This window comes from Heloderma suspectum, chromosome 1, assembly GCF_057233095.1.
Source record: "Heloderma suspectum isolate Gila_16-S chromosome 1, 16-S_ref, whole genome shotgun sequence".
Classification (NCBI taxonomy): Eukaryota; Metazoa; Chordata; class Lepidosauria; order Squamata; family Helodermatidae; genus Heloderma; species Heloderma suspectum.
The window spans coordinates 87250039-87277253 of NC_139458.1; positions in this window are offsets into that span (position 1 = coordinate 87250039).

Consider the following 27215-nt stretch of genomic DNA (forward strand, 5'->3'; position numbering starts at 1 on the left):
AGGAGCTGCACTGGCTACCAGTTGTTTTCCAGGCCAAATTCAAGGTGTTGGTTTTGACCTTTAAAACCCTATACAGTTCTGGCCCAGCCTATTTCAAGGAGTGCCTCCAGCAACACCAGATAGGCCACTCAACAAGATCAGCCTCGGATTGCCTTCTCTCTATCCCAACAGCCAGGACAGCTAGACTGGTGAGGACGAGGGAGAGGACCTTCACTGTGGTGGCCCCCACTCTGTGGAACTCCCTCCCTAGGGAACTCCGCCATGCCCCCTCTTTAATGAGCTTCCACCATGCATTAAAAACATGGTTGTTCAGGTAGGCATTTGGGGTGGGCTAGGGTAATTTTAGAAATGTGATGTTTTTAATGTTGAATTTTATTGTATAAACTGTTTTTATTGTTGTGTACGGATGGGCGAAAGTCCCTTACCTGGTCCCGCAGCTTGCTTCGTGGTGGGGGGGAGGAGCTCCGTCCCTCCCCCCGAAATTCTGGGCGGGGTGGGAGGCGCCCCATCCTTCTCTGCCGAAATTCTGGCTGAGGTGGAGGCGCTCCGTCCCTCCGGCTGAAATTCTGGCCGGGGGAGAGGTGCCCCGTCCCTCCGGCCACGAATCTCGTCTCCTGCCAGGATGCAAATGGCGGCGGCCATAGCTGCCACCGTTTGCATCCCTGCAGTCAGCTGTGATAGGCTACGTAAATGTTTACGTAGCCTATCATGGCTGACTTTGGAAAAAAAAAAGAGCGCTACGTAAAAAACATTTACGTAGACTACGGCGAAAATAAGGGCAACACAAATAGCGTTGCCCTTATTTTCGCCATAGTCTACGTAAATGTTTACATAGACTACACGTGCCCAAATAAGGAACGCAAATGGCAGCGCCCATGGGCACCGCCATTTGCGTACGCGCTTTCCCCCCCCCCAAAGTCAGCCGTGATTAGGGGTGAACGAAAGTCACTTACCTTTTCTCGCAGCTTTTTCGCGGTGGGGGGGAGCGCTTCGCTGCTCCCCCCGCGAAGTTCAGGCCGGGGGGGGAGGCTTCCTGCCTCGCCCGGCCGAAATTCAGGCCGGGGGGGGAGGCTTCCCGCCTCACCCGGCCGAAATTCGGGCCGGGGAGGAGGCTTCCCACCTCGCCCGGCCGCGAACACGAAAGTAAAAAAAAAAAAAAAAACGTCCCCTGATAGGCTACGTGACGATTCACGTAGCCTATCACGGCTAGATCTGGAAAGTAAAATGTTTACGTAGCCTATCATGGCTGACTTTGGAAAAAAAAAGAGCGCTACGTAAAAAACATTTACGTAGACTATGGCGAAAATAAGGGCAACACAAATAGCGTTGCCCTTATTTTCGCCGTAGTCTATGTAAACATTGACGTAGACTACAGCGACCAAATAAGGAACGGGAATGGCGGCTCCCTATGGGGGCCGCCATTATCCGTACACACTTTTTTTTTTTTTTTTAAAGTCACCCGTGATAGGCTACGTGACGATTGACGTAGCCTATCACGGCTGACTTTGCAAATCTTGCCGTGATAGGCTACGTGAATCATCACGTAGCCTATCAGGGGACGTTTTTATTTTTTTTTCTTTGATTGCAATGGCGGGGGCAGCAGCTGGTCGAAAGACCGGCTGCCGCTCCCGCCCCGCTCGAACACCGGACGAACTGCCAGCCGGACCCGCCGCCGGGAGGGACATTCAGGGAAGGTAAGTCCCGTCCCGGGGGGGGGGCGGGGGGGGGTGGAGGATTTCTCCCCGAAACTTGTTCGGGGGGCCGAACACGTTGGCGCTCGGCCCCCCGAAGTTTCGGGGAGAAATTCTCCGCCATCCCTAGCCGTGATAGGCTATGTAAACATTTACGTAGCCTATCACGGTGTTTTTTGAAAATCTAGCCATGATAGGCTACGTAAATCTTTACGTAGCCTATCACATTTTTTTTTTTTTACTTGGAAATGGTGGTGGCAGCCGGTCAGAAGACCAGCCGCTGCCATCAAACCGCTGCCGTACTGCCGCTGGGAGCCGCCGCCGCCAGGGACATTCGACAAAGGTAAGTCCCATCCGGGGGTGGTGGTGGTGGGGGGGTGGACCGTTTCTCCACCAATTTCGGGGGGCCGAATGCGTTGGCACTCGGCCTCCCGGAGATTCGTGGAGAAATTCTCCGACATCCCTATTGTTGTGCATTGCCCAGAGTGGCTGGGTGACCGGCCAGATGGGCGATTAATAAATAAATTAAATAAATAAATCCCTCTCTGTGACAACCTTTCAAGTACTTGAAGAGCACTATCATATCTCCCCTCAGTCTTCTCAAGGCTGAACATGCCCATTTCTTTCAGTCTCTCTTCATAGGGCTTTGTTTCCAGTCCTGTGATCATCTTCGCTGCCCTACTCTGAACCCTCTCCAGTTCTAAACAACTAACCTAATCCACATCTCCTGCTCCCCCACTAATGGGAACACTAGTGTTTAGTTATCTACTGCCTTTTGCACTTCCCAAATGTATCCACTTGCTTTTGAACTTTCCAACACAGTTCTTGGATCGAAATAGGGATGTACGAATCCCACTTACTGGTCTGCAGCCAGGGTCCGCTGGGGGGGGGAGGCGATCCATCCCTCCCCCCCCCCGGAATCCTCCCCAGCCGGCTCCACTCCGCAGCAAGGCCTCTGAGCCACCAGCCGGGGCCAGCCACAGCTGGACTTCCGGCCGCTGCCGGGCTGCTGCGGTTGCAAATGGTGGCCGTCATAGCAGCTGCCATTTGCGTGCCTGCATTAGGCTATAATAGGCTACGTAAGTATTTACGTAGCCTATCACGGCAAAAGGCAGGCATGCAAATGGCGTAGCCACCGCCATTTGCATGCCTGCATTAGGCCGTGATAGACTACGTAAGTATTTATGTAAATACTTACGTAGCCTATCACGGCCTAATGCAGGCATGCAAATGGCAGCCGCAGCGGCCAGAAGACGACCTGGAGCCACCGCCGCTGTCAGGTAGGTCCATCCTGGGGGGATTTCCGGGGGTGGCAAGGGGAGGGAGGCCATTTCGCCACAGACTCCGGGGGGCTGGAATCTAAAGAATCCGGCCTCACTAGAGTCCATGGCGGATTTCTCCAACATCCCTAAATTGAAGAACAGATTAAAAAGAGCTTTTAAAGTGTGTATTTTGAGAGAACGTTCATTTAGAAGTGCATATTTGGAGGGAAGATATGTTAAAAGTTAATATTAAAGTATGTATTTAAATGCTACATTTTCATGTTTTTTAAACTTACAGATTAATTCAGAAACAAGACTGAATAGACTAATGAACACATGCAAAAGTGACAGGGACTAGAAATAGATTGATTCATCTATCCCTAATATATGCTTCTGCTGTATAGTGTTTTTCAGTTATTGTGCATTGCCTTGGGCATTTATAAACTGAACAGCAGCATAGAAATATGTTAAATAAAGAAATAAAGGAACCCCCCCCCACAATAAATGTTCCTTCACACAGCAAATAAATGGATGTAATTCATTTGTTGTGCAGGATCCAGATGTCTTCCCTTGAGGGGATTTTTTTTCATTTGTTGGGATATCATATTTTCCCAGCATTCAAGCCTTTTGTTACTTGGAATTGAAAGTGATTTTTCCTTCAGTGTGTTGTGGTTGCAGGAGGAATGTCACAGCCACCTGAGAGCTGAAATGTGTGACATCATTATATCTCTGAGGGACACAGTTCCTCCCCCCGCCCCATGTCTCTGCAAATTTCTGTTCTTTTACATTTTTCTATTAATTGCTTGTATAATTTTGGGAATGATCCAGGCAAAAAATAAAGGCTTAACTTTGGCTGGATCATCCCCAGAATTATACAAAGGATTTAAAAAGTCCTATTTGGTTCAATAGAATGAGATTTACTTACTTACTTACTTACTTACTTACTTACTTACTGTATTATCCCCTTCTCATTATATAACAATTTTAGCTTGCATTCCAATGGAAATCAAATGGCACTGAAGAAAATGGTTTACTTTTGCTAGGTTGTACATTTTATTTGTATTCATTTAGAGCACATATGAGCAAGCCACATGATGTGGGCTGCATGCAGCCTTCAGCCACTTTACATAAGACCCACAGGTCCTCTCTAGGGATGTATGAGAAATTAGTTTCAGTTTGTTTTTCATCAGGATTTACGCAGTTGGCACCTTCTAGACTGAACATGGACTCAGATGCATACATTTCCAAGCTTGCAATGTGATTCGTGGACAAAAAAAAAAAAAGTATTTGACAGCATGCGTACATTTGAAAAATGCACATAAAAAAACCAATTATTTTGAAAAATGTGCTCAAATATGCTTTAATCAATGGGAGAAGAATGCATACATTTCAGAGATGTGCACAATTGATGTATCCGATTGGAAAAAGACACAGGAAAATACTCACAGATTTTTACCTGAAAAAGAACAAAAAAAAACCCCAAGCTCATAATCTCAAGGAATTGAGTTGGAACGAGCTTCAAGCTGGAATTCGGAGAACTCTGGTGAGCTCAAGTTTTGCTGATGCACACATCCCGAATCCTCTCCCCACTTCCCAGCTGGTTTGCCTCCCTCCCAGTGCCCACTGGGAACAGGTGAGAAATGCACCAGTCAGTGCACTCCTCAGCTGCTCTTAGCACTAATCAGCTTGAGGGAGGCGCATGATGGGACCCTACAAGCCTATCATGTATCTTTCTCTTCCCCACTGCCCAGCTGATTAGTACTAGGAACAGCAAAGGAGCATGCCAATTGGTGTGCTCCTCAGAGGATCCCCCAGCACCGATCAGCTGGGCACTGGGGAGACACGCAACAGGACCTCAATTTCCTGGGAGATGGGGAGTGGGGAGGGTGTGTGTGTGTTTCTATTTGCTCCCACGTGAGAGAGATTGAGCAGGATTGACAGCTGTGTAACTTACCACACCACATGCATCGCATCCACCATGCACTGTAGTGGCCAGAGCAGTGCTTGAGGAGCTTCTATCATTTTGTTTTCTATTACTGTAGGACTATGGGAGCAAGCAAAGAAACAAGTCTTTCATTGAGCCCCTGGTGATTCTCCAAACATAGCTGGTGATCTACAGTATGTTCCGCTTGGTGGGTCAGAAATTGTTGAGAATTTGTTAGGAAAAGTGGCTGACACAAGAAGCTTATCCCATTCTCCTGCAGCAAGTTGACAGCATCTCAAGGAAACATTGGTTCGGTTTGCTTCTTTTTATTTATTTTCTTTAACTTGCTGAAGGCTGTGTGCTCCCCCTATCTAATGCTGCAGTGCACATCTGGTCTATTTTTTTCAGCTTTAAAAATACCCCACCCATCACCAAACACAGCAAAGCTAGCCCTCATCTATCGCATGGGGGTGGAACTGGAGGCTGGTGGCTCCGATGTCAGTGGGGTAGTGAATCTGCTCTGGGTTTCAGTCAGAACTCTAAAGGAGCTATCCAAAGTGCAGAAGCTCCTTGGATAGCTCCTTTGGAGTTCTTACTGAAATCCAGAGTGTATTCACCATTGACTTTGAAGCAACCAGCCTCCATGTCAGGTTTCCCAATCACCCCCCCCCCCCCAGCACACATGCTCAGGCAATCTGACACCAGACACCCAAATCAGTGAGATTTCTTTATTGGAGGGAATCCCCTGGCAAAACCTTCATGGTTACATTCTTCAGATATCATATAGCTGATGGTCCGTAGCTATAGGCTCTATGTAATCTAGGGGTGTACGAAACCCGGCTTACCTGGCTCCGCCGGGTTCTGCAGGTGAGGGGAGGCGATCTGTTCCTCCCCCCAGAATCCTCAACAGGGGGGGAGGCGATCCATTCCTCCCCCTCGGAATCCTGCCCGGTTAGCTCCGCTCCGCGGCCAGGCCACGGAGCCACCAGCCAGGCCAACCCGCAGTGGGGCCTCCAGCCGCTGCTGGGCTGGTGCAGATGCAAATGGTGTCCTGTGTAGGGGATGCCATTTGCGTCCCTATGCTGGCCCGTGATAGGCTATGTAAATATTTACGTAGCCTTAGGGATGGCAGAGAATTCCCCCACGGATTCCAGTGAGGCCGGATTCTTTAGAATTCAGCCCCCCCGGAATCCATGGCGGAATGGCTTCCTGCCCCCCCGCCCCCCGCGGAATCCCCCCAGGATGGCACTTACCTGGGGCGGATGTGGCGGATTCGGTGGTGACAGCGGCTGGTCTCCTAGCCAGCCATGGCCGGGCTGCTGCCACCACCATTACCATCCTTGCAGCCGTGATAGGCCACGTAAGAATTTACGTAGCCTATCATGGCTAACCCCCCCCCCAAACCCCCAGTGTACGCAAATGGGGTGGTTACGGTGGCCGCCATTTGCGTTCCCTATTTTTCACCAATTTATCTTACGTAAATATTTACGTAAGATAAAATGGCAGAAAAAAGGGGAACGCAAATAGCATAGTGGGCACTATTTACGTTCCTTTATTTCTCGCCGTTCTAGCCTACGTAAATATTTACGTAAGATAAATTGGCAAAAAATAGGGAACGCAAATGGCAGCCGCTGTAGCCGCCGCCATTTGTGTACGCTGGGGTTTTTTTGGGGGGGGTTAGCCGTGATAGGCTATGCAAATTCTTACGTAGCCTGTCACGGCTGCCTGGCTGGACGCAAATGGCGGCCGCAGTAGCCTGTCTGCGGCCGGAAATCCGGCTGTGGACGACCCTGGCTGGCTGCTCTGCAGCCTGGCCACGGAGCGGAGCCGGCCGTTGAGGATTCCGGGGGGAGGACCGGATCGCCTCCCCCCCTGTCGAGGATTCCGGGGGGAGGGATGGAGCGCCTCCCTCCCACTGCGAAAGATTCTGCAAAAAGGTGAGTTTCGTACGTCACTACGTAGCCTATCACGAAAAAAAACAGGGAACGCAAATGGTGGCTGCTACGGTGGCCACCATTTGCATTCCCTTTTTTTCCTGCCGTGATAGGCTACGTAAATATTTACGTAGCCTCTCATGGCAAAACAGAGGGGCGCAAATGGCAGCGGGAAAAACGGCAGGAAAATCATGGTGGGAAAAAAAGGGAATGCAAATGGTGGCTGCTGTAGCCGCCGCCATTTGCGTTCCCTTAGTTTTGCCGTGATAGGCTATGTAAGTATTTATATGGATGAAGCAAATGGCAGCTGTGAATGCAGATGCCATTCGCTATGCAGCGCGGACGGCAGCAGGTAGGTGCTCCATTCCAGGCTCATTTCGCAGGGTGGGGGTGGGGGAGCTTCGTTCTGCCATGGATTTCGGGGGGCCTCACCGAGATCCATGGCAGAATTCTCCACCATGCCTATGTAATTCCAAAACAGTCCAAAGCTAAACACTGCCATCGTGACTGAGATCCTCATCAATGTGGTTTCCCCATATCAGGTCCAGGGCGTGGGCTGCAGGCATCCTTGGCTAAAACACCAGGACCAGGAGTAATGGAGGTGGGCAGACAACAGAGGGATCATTAGGGATGGCGCAGAATTTCTCTATGAATCTCCAGGAGGCCGAATGCCAACGCATTCGGCCCCCCGAAATTGGTGGGGAAATTCTCCGTCCCCCCCGGGATGGGACTTACCTCTTTCAAATGTCCCTCTCAGCGGCGGGTCCTGGTGGCGTTTCAGTGGCATTTTGGCGGGGACGGGGGTGGTGGCCGGTCTTCCGACTGGCTGCCGCCGCCGCCATTTCCCCGTAAAGTAAAAAAAAAAGAAAAAAAAAGTGATAGGCTACGTAATGATTTACGTAGCCTATCACGGCTAGATTTTCAAAGTCAGCCGTGATAGGCTACGTAAATCTTTACGTAGCCTATCACGGCTGACTTTGAAAAAAAAAAAAAGCATGTATGCAAATAGCGGTGCCCATGGGCACCGCCATTTGCATTCCTTATTTGGGCACGGGTAGTCTACGTAAAGATTTACTTAGACTACGGCGAAAATAAAGGCAATGCTATTGTGTTGCCCTTATTTTTGCCGTAGTCTACGTAAATCTTTACGTAGACTACCCGTGCTCAAATAAGGAACGCAAATGGCGGCGCCCATGGGCGCCACCATTTGCGTATGCCCTTTCCCTCCCCCAAAGTCAGCCGTGATAGGCTACGTAAAGATTTATGTAGCCTATCATGGCTGACTTTGAAAATCTAGCTGTGATAGGCCCTATCACTTTTTTTCCCCCAATTTACTTTTTTATTTCGCGGCTGGGGAGATGGCGCGCTCCCCCCCGGCCAGAATTTCGGCCGGGAGGGGCGGGGCGCCTCCCCCCTGCCAAGAATTTCGGGGGGAGAAACGGAGCGCCTCCTCCCCCCACCGAAAACAGCTGCGGGACCAGGTAAGGGACTTTCGTCCATCCTTAGATCAATTACCAACAGGTTTGCAGCAGGGCCAGAGGCAAAAGCATTGTCAGGGAGGGGCAGAGCCGGTCAAGAACCAGCAAGACATAGCAGAGGTCAGGAATGAGTGATAATGCAGCCCCCACAATGACTCATGTTACTGTGGCAAAGCTTAGAAGGAAGAAGAAAGCCTTTATAGGACTTCCTGAGGCTCCCAGCTGGTCCGCATAGGAGGACCTGCAAGCACCTGAAGGGCCAGGGGTGAATCCTACAAATATGGCAGCGTGGACCAGGCTGCCTTCTATGTCTGACCACCAGCTGGAGCTGCAGAGCTCCCCAGGCTGAGCAGATCATGACACCCCATTGCCATCTCCACAGCTCTGAACACAAGGGAAATCACTTGGGATTCCTGGCATATCTAACACAGGCAATCCATACACGGGGTTCCAAACCCCAGACAAGGAATGGGAATGATTTCTGGAATGATCCCTCAGGAAATCAAGGGGTAAATTCTTGAAAGGCCTAAACAAAACCACACCCATAGAGAGTTAGTCCAACTTTGAATCTTTTGTTGATAACTCCAGGCTACATGGTCAAGGTCTATCAAGAACAAGGGAAGGGTAAACCCACTCATTGGGTTTGCAAGGATTTCCGTGCCACCGCTTATGCATTGGTAACTTCATGCTGCATGAGTCCAGGCAGAGGAAAGTCCAAACCCAGCCTTCTGGTACACTGAGCTGACAACAAGCAAAGGCACACAATCCACAGCAAATGAGAGTTCGGGTCTATGAAAAGCTTCACAGTACTCTTCATGGCAAGTCTTTAGCAATCCAAAATTCCAATGAAGGAAGAATCCATGTGCAGAGTGCCTCCAAAAGCCTAGACGATGATGGATCGAAACAGAGAAGGTTTCAGGCAATAAAGATGAGATGTTGCTAGCAAAGGCTCTTCACCTTTTCATCAGCTTAAAAGGGGAAGGTGTGACTGTAAAACACCCCCTCTGGAACCCTTGACAGACAAGAGCCTTTAGCCTTTGAGCAAGGCTTCTGTCTAAAGAGGGCATCACTGCTCAACCCTCCAGCATTGACTCTTCAACCTGGGTGATCCTTTTGCAAACCCCACCCCACCTCTGTCAGGTTCTCATGGACAGCTTTCAGCCTCCCTGCCTGCCAAGGCCTGACAAGCAGGTGGACAGGGAGAAGGGTGGCTCCCCCTGGCTCTGCCCTGGGAATGCTGACAGAGATAAGCTCACACAGACTCTGACATTCCAGAGGCTGAATAGACCCAAGCCCGTCCAGGCTACTTCTAACCAAATCTTAGCCATAACCTTAGTTTAGGGGTATACAGATTCACCACCGTCTGTTCTGGTGGGGAATCCATGGAGGGGGAGGTGATCCGTTTCTCCCCCCCTGGAATCCTCCAGGGTGGTTCTGCTCCATTCAGATTCTGGGAGGGGGGAACTGGCTTGGGGGCGCTTACCTTCCCTCCTGCCAGCCAGAGCCATTCGCCTCCTCCCTGTCCCTGCCGATTGCCTTTAAAAAGAAGTCTCTTAAAAAAATAAATAAATGGTGATCAGGAGGATGTGCCCATAGACTTATACGCAAATAGAGTCATGAATCTTGCATATAAGTCTATGTGCCCATAGGCTTATATGCAAGATTCACTGCTCTATTTTGCGTATAAGTCACTGGGCACATCCGATCGCCATTTTTTTAAAAGGCAATCAGCAGGGACAGGGAGGAGGTGAACGGCTCTGGCTGGAAGAAGCAGCTGAGTGCCATTCTGCCTCAGTTCTCCTGGAGCAGAGGTAAGTGGTCCCGATCAACTGTGGATTCCTGAGGCCAGATTCCAAAGAATCCGGACTCATTTGAATCCGCAGCGGATTGCTCTGACAACCCTTCCTTAGCTATATAAGAGGGAGTGGTGCCAACCTCTTTAAAAAAGGTGGTAATCAGGCCACTCTTGAAAAAGCCTAACTCGGACCTGGAGGATGTTAACAGCTATAGGCTGGTGGCCAACATCCCCTTCCTGGGCAAGGTGCTTGAGCAGGTGGTTGCAGGACAACTCCAGGCACTCTTGAATGAAATGGATTATATAGATCCATTTCGATCAGGCTTCAGGCCTGGTTATGGAATGGAAAACCACCTTGGTCGCCCTGTGGGATGACCTCTGTTGGGAAGGGGACAGGGGAGTAGGGATGTCAGAGAATTCCGCCACAGATCTTAGTGAGGCCAAATGCCAGTGCAGTTGGCCCTCCGAACTCCGTGGTGGAACGGCCTACCCCCCCGCCTCCCGCAGATCCCCCCTGGGATGAGACTTACCTGGGGCGGATCTTCTGTGCAGTGGCGGCGGCTCCAGCGGCGGCTTCAGCAGCGGCGGCGGCTGGTCTTCCGAACAGCTGCCGCCGCCATTTGCAGCCCCCTCCATTCGTGATAGGCTATGTAAAGACTTACGTAGCCTATCACGTCTGGGTTAAAAAAAACACACAAAAAATGCATACGCAAATGGCGGCGGCTACGGCCGCTGCCATTTGTGTTCCCTATTTTTGGTTGTCTTAGTCTACGTAAATATATATGTAGACTAAGACGGCGAAACTAAGGGGGAACGCAAATAGCGTAGCGGACACTATTTGCGTTCCCCTTTATTTTCATTGTCTTTATCTATATAAATATTTACGTAGACTAAGATGGTGAAAATAAAGGGGAACACAAATAGCGTCTGCTACGCTATTTGCGTTCCCCCTTAGTTTCGCCGTCTTAGTCTATGGAATTATTTACGTAGACTAAGACAACCAAAAATAGGGAACACAAATGGCGGCGGCCATAGCCGCCGCCATTTGCATACGCGTTTTTTTTTTTTAACCCAGACATGATAGGCTACGTAAGTCTTTACATAGCCTATCACGGCTGAATACAGGGATGCAAACGGTGGCAGCTACGGCTGCCGCCATTTGTGTCCCTGCTAGCCAGCGGCCGGATGTCCAGCTGCTGGCGGAGCCAGCTGGCGGCTCCGCAGAATCCCCACAGAGCGGAGCCAGCTGGCCAGGATTCCGGGGGGAGGCGCTCCCGCGAGGATTCTGGGGGGAGGGACGGAGCGCCTCCCCCCCAGCGGAACCCAGCGGAGCCAGGTAAGAGGGGTTTCGTACATCCCTACATGGGAGTGCTGTTGATTAGGGGTGTACGAAATACTCACCCCGTTCTGGTTAGGGTGACCGTGTGGTGGGGGGAGGCGATCTGTCCCTCCCCCCGGAATCCTCCCTGGCCAGCTCCACTCCATGGTGAGTCTGCGGAGCTGCCAGCTGGGCCCATCCACAGCTGGACTTCCATCCACAGCCGGGCTGTGGACGCAAATGGCGTCAGCTATTGCCGACGCCATTTGTGTCCGCAGTCTGGGGCAGTGGATGGATGGCAGCGGATGGACCCGGACTGGCTGGCAGCAGGTAGGGTCCGTCCAGGGAGAATTTTGGGGGGTGGCAGGGGGGAGTAGTCCATTCTGTCACGGACTCTGGGGGGCCGGATTCTAAAAAATCTGGCCTCATTGGAGTCTGTGGCGGATTTCTCCGCCATCCCTACTGTTGATTCTCTTGGACCTCTCAGCGGCTTTTGATACTATCGACTATGCTGTCTTTCTAGATAGGTTGTCTGGGTTGGGAGTTGGAGGCACTTCACTGCAGTGGTTCCTCTCTTACTTGGATGGCTGATTCCAGAAGGTGGTGCTGGGGGATTATTGCTCTGTGCTATGGCAATATGCCATGGGGTTCCATAGGGCTCTGTTGTATCCCCTATGCTATTTAACATCTAGATGAGACAGCTGGGGTGGGCATAATCTGGAGGTGTGGGCTGAGTGTCAGGAGCGCCCTAGCGGCCTCTTTCAGTAGACTCCAAAAGCCAACTCAAGACACAGATGAAAGGATTCTTTTTAAGGCTTTAATCCTTTTACAACGTAATGACTCTTTCAGATGCTAATCACCAGCGACTAAGCAAGGAACAGCAGAGTAGCTTATGCTCCGAGTAGGCAGTTGATCCCCGTTTGAAGGAGAGTCACTTGAAGACCCTGAACTTTTGGGCTAGGGGGAGATCCTCCCTCTTTCCCTTGGGTCCACGGGAGGCGGCCATTGCTTGCGTGCCAAACAGGCGTTACGCCTCCTTTCTGCGCCCTTCATCGCTCGTTGCTCCCTGCTTCTGCGTCAAGTGTCTAGCAAGCCCTGTTCCCGCACTTTCTCACTGCTAGGATCACTATCAATCTCAGGAATGCCTAGGGATGGGGGAGAATTTCTCCCCAAAACTTCGGGGGGCCGAGTGCCAACGCATTCGGCCCCCCGAAATCGGTGGTGAAATTCGGCCCACTACAGTGCTGAAGCTGGGTCCTGATACTTCACTGGTTAGATCAGAGTTTGTGCAGATATAATGATAAAACCTGTTTATATCATCTGGAAAAGTTCTTTAAAAATGGTCAGCTCACTCAGTTCACTAGTGTTAGTCAAAGACTTAAACTGACTACAGCTAGGGATGTTAGAGAATTCCTCCATGGACTCCAGGGAGGCCGGATTCTTTAGAATCCGACCCCCCCCCAAGAGTCCATGGTGGAACACAGCAATCCCCCCTACCACCCTGCAAAATTTCCCCAGGACGGACCCTACCTTTTGTCGGCTGTCCGCTGCCCTCATCTGCAGCCGTGAATGGCTGCCCTGGTCTGTGGCTGCCATTTCCCTCCCTACTTTAGCCATGATAGGCTACATAATTATTTATGTAGCCTATCACAGCAAAGAGCAGGGACACAAATGGAGGCCACTACGCCATTTGTGTCCCTGCCTTTTGCCGTGATAGGCTATGTAAATATATACGTAACCTATCACGGCTAACGCAGGGACGCAAATGTGGCCGCAGCCTGGCAGCGGACAGAGGTCTGGCTGTGGGCAGCCCCGGCTGGTGGCTCCATGGACTTGCTGCAGAGCGGAGCTGGCTGGGGAGGATTCCGGTGGGAGGGACGGATCACCTCCCTCCCACCGTGAAAGCCCTGGACTGGGATGGGGTGAGTAATCCGTACACCCCTATCTACAACTTGGCTACTTAACTTGACTACTATTGTACTAAGACAGGAAGATGCATATGCCTGTTCTCAGGCACATATGTTCTCATAAAATGTCAATAGCCAACCTGCCTAAATAAAAGGCTCAGCCTCCCAGAGGCTGTTGTCCTTTGTTCCTATTCCTAACATTACCTTTGAATCTTAATGTCTACTTTACGTTAAGGTGGTGATTTTTATGCATATATTTATTTACAATACTTATATACTGCTCCACATCGAAAGATTTCAGAATGGTGACATTAGAGATAAAAGAATAAAACATCATGTTAAAACAATTAAACGTTTTAAAAGAAACAAATTCTGAATTTAATAAACCACGGCCGGTCACTCAAGGAAGCCTTCTCGAAATAACAATGTCTTCAGGGGAAATGCTAAAAAGAGACTGCAGATAGTTCCTTATCCCATGTAAGAGTCACTATCCCATATAAGATGTCACTTTCCTTCAAAAATTTGCAGTGCAGTCCCATGTATGTCTACTTGGAAGTGGGTCCCATTGAGTTCAGTGGGATGTACTCCCAGGTTAGTGCATATAAGATTGCAGCCTTAAAAATTGTAATTAAAGGGTTTAGTGTGACTCAAGATCAGTCAATTTTTGTCAAAGTGCTTTTGACAATTCATTGCAGTGGGCCCACAGACTCTGCCAAGGTAAGGAAGGGACCTGTTTCTGCTTTCTAAACATGCTTTGGAATTCCTTTGAACTTTGCATTTTTGCACTGACTGTCTGAAGCATTTAACATCAGAAATGTATGAGAGAATGACTTTCTTCAGATGTAACAATGAACTATGGTTCAGCATTATGTGAATGAGCCTCAGGCTCATGAGCAACCCCCCCCCCCTGCTCTTCTCCTCCAGCATGGCCACAAGGAGACTGGAAGTTTTTGCTTCCACTTGTAAATAACTGAAGTTTGTCATTATGGCTGAAACTAGGTTTGATCTTAATTATGGTTTACTAAAACAAACCAACTTCATGAAGTTGGCTTGTTAGTACACCATAATTAGGATGGATCACAGTTTAGGGTTTGGACAGAATGCTAAACTGCAGTTAATTTGAAAAAGGAAGCAAAATTTTATCTCCTCCTTGCAGCAGTGCCAGAAGAGAGGGCGTTAATCTGGTACTGAAAAGGGTTAACAAAGAGTAAAGATGGCTGATTTAATCTGGGAGAGGCCTACAAGAAGATCCCCTAGAAGACCCCAGACTCATAAGCAGCTTTATATTCCAGACTCTTGACCCTTGGGTGAGAAGACCATGAAGTTTGATTCTATACTAAATGATGTTATTTCACTAACTGAGACTCTGAGATTTTTCAGGACTCTTTTTGAAGAAGGGGAAAAAATGCAGCAGTCTTTACAAGCGGCTTCACAGAGCTTGCTCAAGGCCACGACATGCTGGCAGAGTGTCTAAATGAGATGAACAGCAGAACTGAGCATGCTCAGATGCCTACTGAGAGGAGGAAAAGTACTGTTTTGACTTCTCGTGGTGTACACCTGCTGATAAGAGAATGTCCCTACTCGATGCTAGTTGGGCGGGGAAGTATAGCCCTGAGCATGAGCAACAACTAGGAGGAGGTGTTTGGGTGGATATGACCAAAAATGGCCAAAGATGACCGGGAGTTCAAAGAAGATATACCAAAGAGCAATGCGTCAATCAAGATAGCATGCACAGATGGCAGACTTTGGGTCATATGTGGAGATATTTAAAGTAGCCTGTTTGTAACAGTGCCGAACACATTCCTCAGACACATGAAATTGTGAGAGATAGATGTTTCTGATTGGTGAGCAAATGCTCTAACCATGTACACCCCATTTCCTATTGGAGGCTGATTGTCTCATTGCTCCTTGGGCCCCACCTTTGACCAGAGCAGGGGTATAAAAGCCCAGGGAATGGGAGCTCCAGGGTTGTTGGTGTCTTTTGTTCCTGCTGCTGCTGCTCCACTTCCCTCTTTCTGCCGTGCCACCAGACCCACGGACTTAGGTAACTATGGACCTTTTTAGACTCTTAGACTTTGGATGCTTTCTGAGTTTGGGACTTAGAATGATTTCTGGGTTTGGGACTTGGAGTGTTTTCTAAGCTTGAGACTTGGAGGCTATATCTGAGGAGGGGATTTGGAATCCCATCTTCAGAGGTGACAACTGGAATTATTTCCAAGTCTTGAGTTTTCTGTTCCCTCCAACTCCTTCCTCTACTTTTCCTATGCCTAGAGGAACTTAGTAATGCTTCAGTATAAGTTTACTATTCAAGTAAGAAGCAGGAGGAGGCCACGGGAGGGTTAACACATAGGTTGAATTGTTTTCGTTTAGCTTTGAACTGCAAGTAGTAAACAGGAGTAAGTTGGAAAGAGGAGTCATAACAATGCTAGAAGCTCACGCCGTTATCTTATTGGCCAAGTTCATAGTACCAGCTTTGGCAATTGCAATTCTTTTGATTTATCTTCTGTTTTTGTTTCATTCTTTTCCACTGTAATTAGAGAGAGGATTTCTAATGCTCATATAACCACCATGCTATTTCTTTTATTTTGTATGTCCCCTGAATTTTCAGCAATGAAGCCATAAATATGTTTTCAAGTTACAATGTTGTCTGTAGTGGTGTTTTGGGTTGATGATTACCTGTTGGGATTGCTTGGTTACCCACTGGGGTGCTTCGGACCCATTTGGTGCAGGTTCTGAGGTTAAACAGGACCGAATTTACAGAGGGTAGGCAGGAATGCATGAGTTGGAAGCTTGTGCATGTAATCTGAACTTTACTTTAGCATTAGGTCTGAACCAGATCAGTTAGTTTTAGAGTACTGTTTTTTTTCTGTCTGTGTTTGTAGACAGAAGGCAGAGTTTCCACCACCACCATCATCATGTCTTTGCCTTTAGCACAGGCAGAAGTCAGCAGGTGAAACTTTTCCTGCCACAGAGTTTCAGAGATGGGGAAAGCGCTACCTGTGATGCAGCTGTCCTTGCCAGGAAAAAGAAAAGAAAAGGCAGCCCTAACAAAAGCTCAGAATCTATTGCCTTATAACTTGGCTTGTTCATTATAAAAATAATAAACAACTATTGTGAGGTTCTTATAAGACCAGCTTTTTAAAGCTATTTTTATTTCCTAAATACCAGAAGCTTTCATACTTGGTACCTGATAACCACCTTTAAACATATTATTGTTTATCTTTTGAACACAAACTTGAAAAAAACTCAGAGAACACTGTTTTTCATTTCTCTTTTTAGAAGTAAGGCTGCTCTCTGAAGCCCTTTGTCTCTCCCCATCTATCTCTCTAAGCTTTCTTTCTATGCCTTTTATTTAATATAATTTGCACAGACAGCAAAGAGAAGGAAAGTGACTGTCACCAGCAGTTTCGTTCATCTGAGGGATAACATCTATTGAAAGCACTGAGTGACATTTACCCGCAGAAATAATGAGGGGAAAATGCTTAAAGAGTTTAGTTAAATTTGCATCCCTAAAGGTGACTTGTTAGCTATGGTGATAACTGGAGTGTTAAGGCAGTGATGGAGGCTAAGTCAGTTGATTTGGTATGTCATTCCCAATTACAGCAGCCTGAATTCATGAGAGGCAATTACTTTCTGAGTGAGAGAATTTGGAAAGTTGATGGAAACTTCTGTAGAGGCCAGTATTGATATCCATACAGTTTCTCATTTGTTAAATATTCCAAACAAGTTCCACAGCTAAGAAGGGCAAACTGAGGATGAAAGATTCAGGTTTTCTGAAGCTCCTGGGAACTTCTGCAAATGGCTGGAAGAATGAAAAAAAACCCACATGCATTTTTAATGGTTTAACCTCCATCCCTGGTTCATTTTCTGTTATGTGTCAGACTGAAGAAGATCAATGTACCAGCTGAGTGAGGAACACAAATCTCTAGGGTCAGGGACGTCTTGCACAAAATTAGTATTGCTACCACAAGTGGATGAAAATAATATATGGGTGACATACCTGGATTCCCACAAGTTATTCTTGAATATAGGCCTAGTTCCCACTCAAGTGGTAAATTTGTGAAAGGACTGTATCACTTTAGACTACAAGTGGGAACCCATGGGATTAAATGCTCTTCCATGATTGAATAAAATAGACAAATAAATCCCTTGCTTTTAGTACAAAAACTAAAGTTAATCTCCAACTTTGCAATATAACAACTGCCACATTTATCTTCATTTCTGTTCTCTGCCTAACAAGGAATTTGTGTGTTTCTGGCTGGACTCTGGAAACAAAGCTGGTTAACTGCTGGATTTCATATTTTCAAAAAATAGGGGATCTGCCATGGTGTGTTTCTTTGTCTCGTAGCACCTGGATAGCACCTAGCAGAGACTAATCTAATTTAAGTCTGCAGTCTCCTCCTACACCCCATCTTGAGAGTATGACTAAATGCAGATACACTAGCAACAACACCAAGCTTGTGTTTTTCCCTACCCCATTTCCCCTGCTTTTCTTAATGTTCAGTGCTTCTTTTAATGAAAACTTTGAAAAGTACTGGAGAATGCAAAACCTTGCTCACTACTTTGTGACATTTTGGTTGGCCTGAATAAAGTTATTGCCTGACTGGAATTTTTTTTGGATTTTAGATGCATCAACAGGCTTCCTTTGCTGTATCTTATGCTTTTGTTCTTAACTGTTTTGTTGTTGTTTAATAGACTTTTGTCATTCTGAATGTTGTTGATAGTTGTCTCATGTACAGAAGAGATTGGACAGAAGAATTAAACCCAAGACATGGTCTGAAGGCACATGAGGCAGCCACCTTGCTGAAGCTAAGCAGGTCTGGGTTTGGTCAGTGCTTGGAGGGGAGACCACCTGGGAACCACATGTAGCCACCTTGAATTCCACAATGGAAAAAAAGTGGGATATAAATGTTGATGATGATGATGATAATAATAACAACCATTATAAAAGTCTAGAGAATTCTTGGGGACCTCAGCTAGAAATGTACGAGGAATTAGTTCACCTGGCATTTCTGAGCAAACTGACTTGATCACATTTATTGGATCATTGTGTGGAATGGAACCCAGCTTTGTGGCTCAGTCCAACCTTCTCTGAACTCTTCTTTACATGATTCAGTGGCAGCCTTTCAAGTTTAAAAGTCTCCCCACCCCACTAAAGGCACTAGAAAGCCTGGTGGCTAGGGCATGGGCATCCCAAATGTGCCCACCAGTGCCCCTGATAGGGATGACATGCTGTCCTCTCTGGGTTTCATACAGAAGAAAAAATGACTGCCACTCCTTCCCCTTAGGCCATGGGGGCCACCATCTTTTTTCTGTACAAATTCCTGAGAGGAAGGCATGTCATCACTCTCAGGGGCACTTCTGTTGACATTTAAATGCCCACATGCCAACCACAGGCTTTCTAGCCAGTTGGAGTGTATTTACCATAGGAGGGTGGGTAGGCTTGAAAGGCAGTCCTTGCTCTACCTCATAAAAGAGCAAGTATTTTTTTTCTTCTAATTTTTGCATTAATTTTTAATTCTCAAACTATGGGATGAAACTGACTGGGAATGGGATAAAAATGAAAGTGAATGGGACCAAACTTGACTGTATCATCCATCCCTCACCTCAGCCCTTGGTGCAGTGACAAGGGCCTTGTCTATATGCTGCTGCTTCCATTTGACAATGTTTAGCAAAGCTTCTCAGAAGGCAGCACATTCCTTTCCATCTTCAAATGCTTTCCTTATAAAACAGGGCACATTCATCCTGAATCTTTCAAATCAATACCCAGGCAGTTGGATGATCTGCATACCAATTGGCTCACAAATTTATATCCTGTCTGACTTTGCCAAAAGGATTAAAATTCACTCATGAAACAACAGCTCCTTGTAATCACATCAAGCCAGACTTCAATAATAATTCAGGCATATAAAAGCCTCTTGGTTCCAGATATATTAAAATAGCTTCTTTTCATTTTCCAATTTCTGCGTTGGATACTAACTTTCAATATATTTTTAATGTTTCTTGCTCGGTGTGTTTGATTCGCCTTCCTTAAGTGAATCCCACCTTTATATTGACTGGAAGTATTCTCCCTTTATTAACAAAAAGAGAAGGTGACAGGGGAACTTGAATGATTGATAAGGGGCATTATAGAAGAGAACCTTTTCACCTAAAGATCATCATTTCAGATCAAGCTCTTATGAATTGCGACTGCAAGTCGTTACCTTCAAATTCCAGTCCAGGATATTACATGGGATGAGTTTGATCATTATGAGGCCATTTCTTTAGCAGAGAGATGTTTCAGATTGCAAAGTTACACCAAAAAAGTGGCAATAATAGCATGACTGCCTTTAGTATACAAAGATAACAGTTGACAATTGCTATTTAGCAGGCAAAACAGGATATTTTCAGAAAAAGGCTCATGTAATTTCAGACTTTGCCTAAGCAGTTACAGAGTATTCAGATACTTGTTCATTATAGTTGGGCAGGCCTACATCATTTGCAGAGACAAATTCAGGTGTCTTGATAAATTCTGTCTCAAGACATGAGACCTTCTGGTGGCAAAAGCCTTTTCTTCTACTACCGATGGAAGGAACCTCTTCAGAGTAAATGGGTCACCCAAGTTTACTGCTAGCAGAAATTGTGTTTCACACTGCATCTCCTTCTACATAGAGTAGGATTGATTTGGCATGTTGACAGCAAAGGAACTGCCAAGAAGTAGAGAGGAACAGAATGGTTTCCAAAAAAAGTTGATTATGAAAATCAACTCACACTGAATCTTACTGGAGGAATACCTCTTGTCTACTTCATGAGAGAGCAGCTCACATGAAACAAGAGGAGGAAAATAAATAAGTAAATAAGAGCACAATTCTATTCATGTTTAGGCAGAAAAAAGTCCCACAACTCCCAGCATTCCCCAGCCAGCCATGATGAGTTGTAGCTAGGGCTTTTTCCTGTCTAAACATATATAGGATTGCAGCCTAAGGGCCAATCTAAACTTACAGGGTTTTTTTTTGCTTCCAATGAGGTTTCACTGCCCGTCTTTCACACTACGCAGTACCCGCCTCGAATTGCAACTGGAATTTCCCGCTTCCATGCTCCCACTTTCAATACCCCGATATCCCGGTATTTCCCCTTAATGTGCTCTGATTTTCTGCCTTTGCTACCATATCTGGTCATATTCCCCTCCCCTGCCTGTCCATATAAGGTGGTGTTTTTATTTCCCTCCTGTCCAATCACAGCTCTCGATGGCCTCATGTCATCTTCCGGCTACTGATCACATAGCTTCCTCAGCACTCAGTGTTTCCTCAGCAACAAGCAAAGGGCTGGATGTGTGCGTGCTTGTCTGATCTCGGAAGCTAAGCAGAGTTGGCCCCGGTCAGTAGTTGGATGGGTGACCGCCTGGGAATCAGGCTTCCTGCACTGAGCAGGGGGTTCTTCTATCCCTTCAAATGAGACTAAGTTTTACCCCCTCCTATCTCCTGCTTCGGCTTTTTTTTTTTTTAATTAAGGTGTTATCTTTGAAGAATTATGGCTTCTCTGTGATTTTTTTTTTCTAATTCAGGCATGACCTTCAAAGATTCGAATCTTTGAAGATTTGAAGCTGCAAATCTTCAAATTTTTGAATCTTTGAAGATCATGCCTGAATTTGAAAAAAAAATTATGAAGAAGGCACGATTCTTCTAAGATAATGCCTTAATTTTTTTTTAAAGCCAAAGTGGGGGATAGGAGGGGGTAAAACTTAGTCTCATTTGAAGGGATAGAACAACCCCATGCTCAGTGCAGGAAGCCTGATTCCCAGGTGGTCGCCCATCCAAGTACCGACCGGGGCCGACCCTGCTTAGCTTCCAAGATCAGACAAGCCCATGCACATCCAGCCCTTTGCTTGTTGCTGAGGAAACACTGAGTGCTGAGGAAGCTATGCAATCAGTAGCTGGAAGATGACATAGGGCTGTCAAGAGCTGTGGGCGTGGTGGGCGTGGAATCAGCAGAAACAGAAAGAGTTTCTGATCCTCCAATGAGAGCCTCCATCTTTAAGAGCAGGAAACAGCATAGTGCTTGACTGTGAACCAAGTTCATGCATTCAATGAAGCACTGCAACGGGGAAAAGGGTGAGTGTGGATAATCATGTTTTAATGCGAGAGCGTTTAACCCGACAGGACACCAAATTCATTGTGATGGCAGGTGCAATGTAGATCGGCCCCAAGTTATTTATTTATCTCCCACTCTTCTGCCATAGGGCAGTTTTTGGAATAAAGCTGTTCTTTATCCAAGTGGTTTTTTTTTAGGGATGTCAGAGAATTCTGCCACGGATCTTGGTGAGGCCGAATGCCAGTGCATTCGGCCCACCGAAATGTAGCCTATCATGGCAAAACTACATGATATGTAGCCTATCATGGCAAAACTATGGGAACACAAATGGCAGCGGCTACGGCAGCTGCCATTTGCATCCCTGTGCAGGCTGCCCAGTGGCAGGATGTCCGGCTGCGGGTGGCCCCGGCCGGCAGCTCTGCGGAGTCGCCTCAGAGTGGAGCTGGCCGGGTTAGCATTTTGGGGGGAGGTGCGGAGTGCCTCCCCCCCACCGTGAATCACCCTGTCGAAAAGGTATGTGACTTTAGTACATCCCTAGTTTTTTTTGTTTTTGTTTTACACATTCGCTCTCTTATAGTGGTAAGGTAATAGAATTGAGGTGATAGAATTCTCAGTGAGGTGACAGAATTTTGAACTGTATGATTTGTCACCTAATCACACTACAATCCCCAGGAGAAGCCATAACAGTTGAAGTGCTATAAAACTAGTATTAACACATTGCTTTTATCATGACCAGAAGTGATCTGGGCCCAGACACTGAGGCTGGGTGATGGAGAAGGCACTGGGCCCAAGCACCACCAGAGACCCCTGAACCCAAGATGCCAGAAACTCCTGGAACTGGAGCTGCATATCCCCTGAACCCAGACCAAAGACTGTTGTCCCTGAACCCAGGTCCATTTATGGCTCTGGGAGCTTTACAATCCACAGTGCTTTTGCTATATATCATAGCAATTTAAGATTTTTGAACATAAAGTTTAATACTTGTAAGTCCTTTTGAACTCTATGGTAAAGATTTAACAGTGAAATCCTTGTGTGCATAAGGTTGGACCTTCAAGCACCCATTTAAAAGGCTCCAGATGTTTCTCCAACAAAAACTAGGATAAAATAATGCATCTATTTATATACAAGGCAGCCCTCTACAGTAGTATTTACAAGAGTTTGAAGTAGTTGGGTACTGATGATAATGATTCCAGTCTTGGCTTCATTTGTTTTCCAGTCCTTCCTCTAGATTACTTTGTGATCTTCAAAGCTAATTTAACCTCTTTGCCCTCTCTTTGCTATTTTCCCCAAATGTAGCACAGGTTAATGAAACTTACCAACTGCGTTAAGGCACCAGAACATTAGGCTCAGATAAAAGGAACTATATGAATGTAATGAGCAAAAGCGATCAGTTTTACATTCTATCAGTCTGCTCTGAAAAGGCAAGGTTTCTGTTGTGTGTTAGCTTGTAAACATTACATAATCAAATCAAGATCCCTGTGAATTGTTTTGCCTGCCTACACAGCTCATATTTACCCAGCATCTGGGCAACCTTGTGCTCTTATATTACTTAGTAATAGCAACAACAAGTGAGACATGTGACAAAATGTTGCAGTGTGGAGTGCTTCTGTTCAGGATTCCAGTAAGCCATACCTTCTTCCAGCCAACTCTATTTCATTCTGCCCCCTCCCTCCTGATTTTCTAGGGGATTTTTCCCAGTGGGGACGACAGCATTCCATATCCACTGAGCATGCTGAGAGTCCTTGTTGGGCTGTGCTTCAGTTTAGTTCCTTTAGTTCCCCTTCCAAAGGTTTTCTGTACTTCTCCAAACTTTCCCTTAAAGCTGCAAATATCTCCCTCAAGTAAGTGTGTGTGTGTGTGTGTGTGTGTGTGTGGTGACATTTTGGCTACACAGGGATCCTCATTCACCTCTAACATATTGCTTATAAAGAGCATGATACTTCACATTTCTTTTGCACCTTTCATCTTGGGTATTCAGTGGCCTCTACTGACATTACTGAGGTTATCCTTGTCAGATGCTTGTGGCATGCCAATGCCATCTTTCTTCTTATGGAAAAGAAACTAGCCAAAGAACTGTTCTGTTCACCCATCAGAACATTCATGGACCAACTCCATGAATCATAGCTAACTTTATGTCTGCAAATATATTTTGAGGGGTGTCTGTGATGTGCACCCCATGAAAGTTCACTGCCCCCCTCGCCACCATTCCTTGCACCCATGTCTTCATCTTTACAGGGCCCATGCCTTTCTTTCTTCTATCTTCCAAAAACTGCAGAGGACGGAAATTATAGGACAGCACAGGCCCTAAGAACCTAATTAATGCCTTTGCTGGATAGGACTAAAGGTCTGTCTCCAATAGCAGCCAGCTGGATGCTTCAGAAAACACATCAGCAGGGCATGGAGGTAATGGCCATTCCCTACCATTTGTTTCCAGCAGCTGGTAGTCAGAGGTACTCTGTTATGTTAGCTGATAGGTGTTAATATGCATATCCTCCATGTGGTCTGCCTGACAGGAACTGGATCTGAAGAAAAAGAGAGATAGAACAGCATGCCATCAGCATACTGATGGCATTTCTGCAGTGCCAAATCTCTGGTATGTAAGCCAATGACCTGCCATGTAGGGATGGGAGAATCAGTGCAGCTTGAGCTTACTGAGTTTCTCTGAGCCTCATCTCGGAGCTTGGTTCATCCTATTTCTGTGCTTGATTTCTCAGTTTTTAAACTGTGCACACTCCCCCACCCCATTGACTAAAGCATAAAAATTAATATGCTACCAAAATGCACATTTTATAAAGTGCACATTTTGTAAAATTGCACATTTTTTCCCCAGATGTGAACACAAGTTTGGGAACACTCATGTTTTCCCCTCAGAATTGTGCCTGCATTCATGTTTGAGTTTGGCAAATGGGCTAAATTTGGATCAAAATCAAATCCAAACACATTCGCATACGTCCCTACTTGCATGCTACTTTGACAACACCATTCTGAAAACTTCATGTGCACCCAAGCTCATGTGTTCCTGGACTTGTGTTCACATCCTATACTGATGGTATCCAGGGCAAACTTGCCAGTAAACTGCTCAGTCTTTGGAAGGCAGAGACAACTCAATATTAGGGCTGCGCACCGCTTCAGCCCGAAGCTCAAGTTGAAGCGGGCTGCTTCAGGTCACTTTGAGCCCCTTCTGAGGTGAAGTGGAGGAGGCAAGAAGCAACCCAGAGTTGGTCGGGGACCTCTCCGAAGTGCTTTGGTGTACTTCGGGGCTTTGGCACCCCCGGCCCAACTGCGCCGGTGCCTCCAGGTCCTTACCTGAGAGTCGCCCATCGCTGTTGCTGCTGCCACCTCTGTTGCTGCTGTCTTCACCACCGTCATTGCTGTTGCCACTGCTGGCTCCTTCACCACCGCTGCAATTGCCTCCACCACCCCCACCTCCTCCACTGCACTGCCACCAGCTCCTGAGGCCAGGATGTGCACCAGCTCTTATTGCAGGGAGTCGCCATTTTTAAAATGGCGATTCCCTGCAATAAGAGCTGGCACATGTCCAGGCCTCAGGAGCTGGCGGCAGTGACGACGGCGGCAGCAGAGGTGGTGGTGGTGGAGGTAGGGATGTCGGAGAATTTCTCCACGAATCTGCAGGAGGCCGAATGCCAATGCATTTGGCCCCCTGAAATTGGTGGAGAAACGGTCCGCCACCCCTGCAACCCCACCGGGATGGGACTTACCTTGGTCGAATGTCCCTGGCGGCAGCGGCTCCCGGTGGCGGTTCGGCGACAGTTCGGCGGCGGCAGCCGGTCTTCTGACCGGCTGCCGCCGCCGCCATTTCCAAGTAAAACAACAACAACAACAACAAACATGATAGGCCACGTAAAGATTTACGTAGCCTATCACAGCTAGATTTTCAAAAAACACCGTGATAGGCTACGTAAATGTTTACGTAGCCTATCACGGCTGACTTTGGAAAAAAAAAAAAAGAAGCTATTTGCGTTGCCCTTATTTTCGCCGTAGTCTACATAAATGTCTACGTAGACTACACGTGCCCAAATAAGGAACGCAAATGGCGGTGCCCATGGGCGCCGCCATTTGAGTACGCGCTTTTTTTTTTCCCCCAACGTCAGCCGTGATAGGCTATGTAAACATTTACGTAGCCTATCACGGCTGACTGCAGGCCAGGGACGCAAACGGCGGCAGCTATGGCCGCCGCCGTTTGCGTCCCGGTAGGAGAAGAGGTTTCGTGGCCGGAGGGATGGGGCGCCTCCCCCCCAGCCAGAATTTCGGTGGGGAGGGATGGGGTGCCTCCCCTCCCGCCCAGAATTTCAGGAGGAGGGATGGAGCGCCTCCCCTCCACCGCGAAGCAAGCTGTGGGACCAGGTAAGGGACTTTCGTCCATCCCTAGGTCTAGGTGGAGGATGATGCAGTGGAGAAGGAGGCGGTGCTGGCGGTGGAAAGGTAAAGAGCTAGGGGATTGTTTGAGGGTGTCGGCGAGGGGGAAGTGGAATTCAGCCGTTCAAATCCTGCTTTGGGTCCAGGGCCGAGTCGGGTTGGGGGCCCTCAAAGCAGCTCGAGCTGAATTGGGCCTGCCTCCAAAGCCACGAACTGGCTTTGGAGTTGGATTGGGTGGGTCCCTGCACAGCCCTACTCAATATGTCTTCCATTCTTAAAGGTGTGTTTGGAGGCCATCCTGTGTTTTCTCTGGATTATGTTCACAAACTGTATATTGGCAGTTCCTTCTCCCCCTTGGAATCCAAAACAATATTCCCTAACATATCACTACAGGATAACCTGATTCCATTCAGCTGCTTTAGCTATGCCAATGTAGTTGACAGTGGTAAGTGTTGGCTTGGCAACTGTAAATCAGAAATCTTTGCCTGACGGCCAAGACAGAGCCAAGCTATGGCATTCTTAGTCTATACTGTAAGAAAATGATTCGGACAGATACAGGCTGCCATCATGGCTGCTTTTGGGGAGACAAATAGATTCAATAAGTTTAGACTTTCGGTTTCAGATAATTACTCAGGTTCTGCTTGGCTCAGGAAAATAAAGGTTTGGTCTGGTTTTCTGTTCAAGTTCAATTGGGCCTAACAGTTTAGCATAACATAAGGCAACCTGAACCAACAACTAGATCAAATCTCTTCTTAGGGCTGTGGGGTCAGGGGGATCAACAAAGCTCAAGCCTGTAGAGATTCTCTGAGTTCCACCTCAAAGCTCAATCTGCCTCATTTCTGATCCCAATTGTGGACTTTTGTCATTGTTGTTTCAACAGGAAAAGTGTGCATTTGGGTACACATTTTTTAAAAGTGTGCACTGAAACACACACATGCACACACATGCACACACAAGTATGAACATGTGGCATTTCCCACAATGTGCATTTTTAAAGTGCAAATTTTTCTACAGTATGCATTTTTGAACCACCATTTCATGCTCAGGAATTCACCAACTTTGCCCACAAAACATACTTGCATTTGCATTCAGGGGTACAAACCAGGCACGTTCTGGTCACCAGCAAACCATAATGAAATTCTCATACATCCCTAATCTTTGTTACTTTGTTTTCCCTGAACTGGAAAAAACCCCAAACTAGTTTGACTCCACTCTTTTAAGTGAAAAGCTCACAAGATTCCCTACAAGGAGAGTGGAGCTCCTTTCCTGTCCTCTCTCAAGCCTCTGGCAAGAACCATATAATTGCCTTTCTATGGCACAGCTGTGTCAACAAGGGCAAATTAGAAGTGCCTGCATTGATAACTTGTCAGTCAGGCTGTACAGACTAATCTTTGCTCAGTATGCAGACTTTCTAGGCCTAGAGCCAGTGTGGTGAGGTGGTGGTAAGAGTGCTGGACTG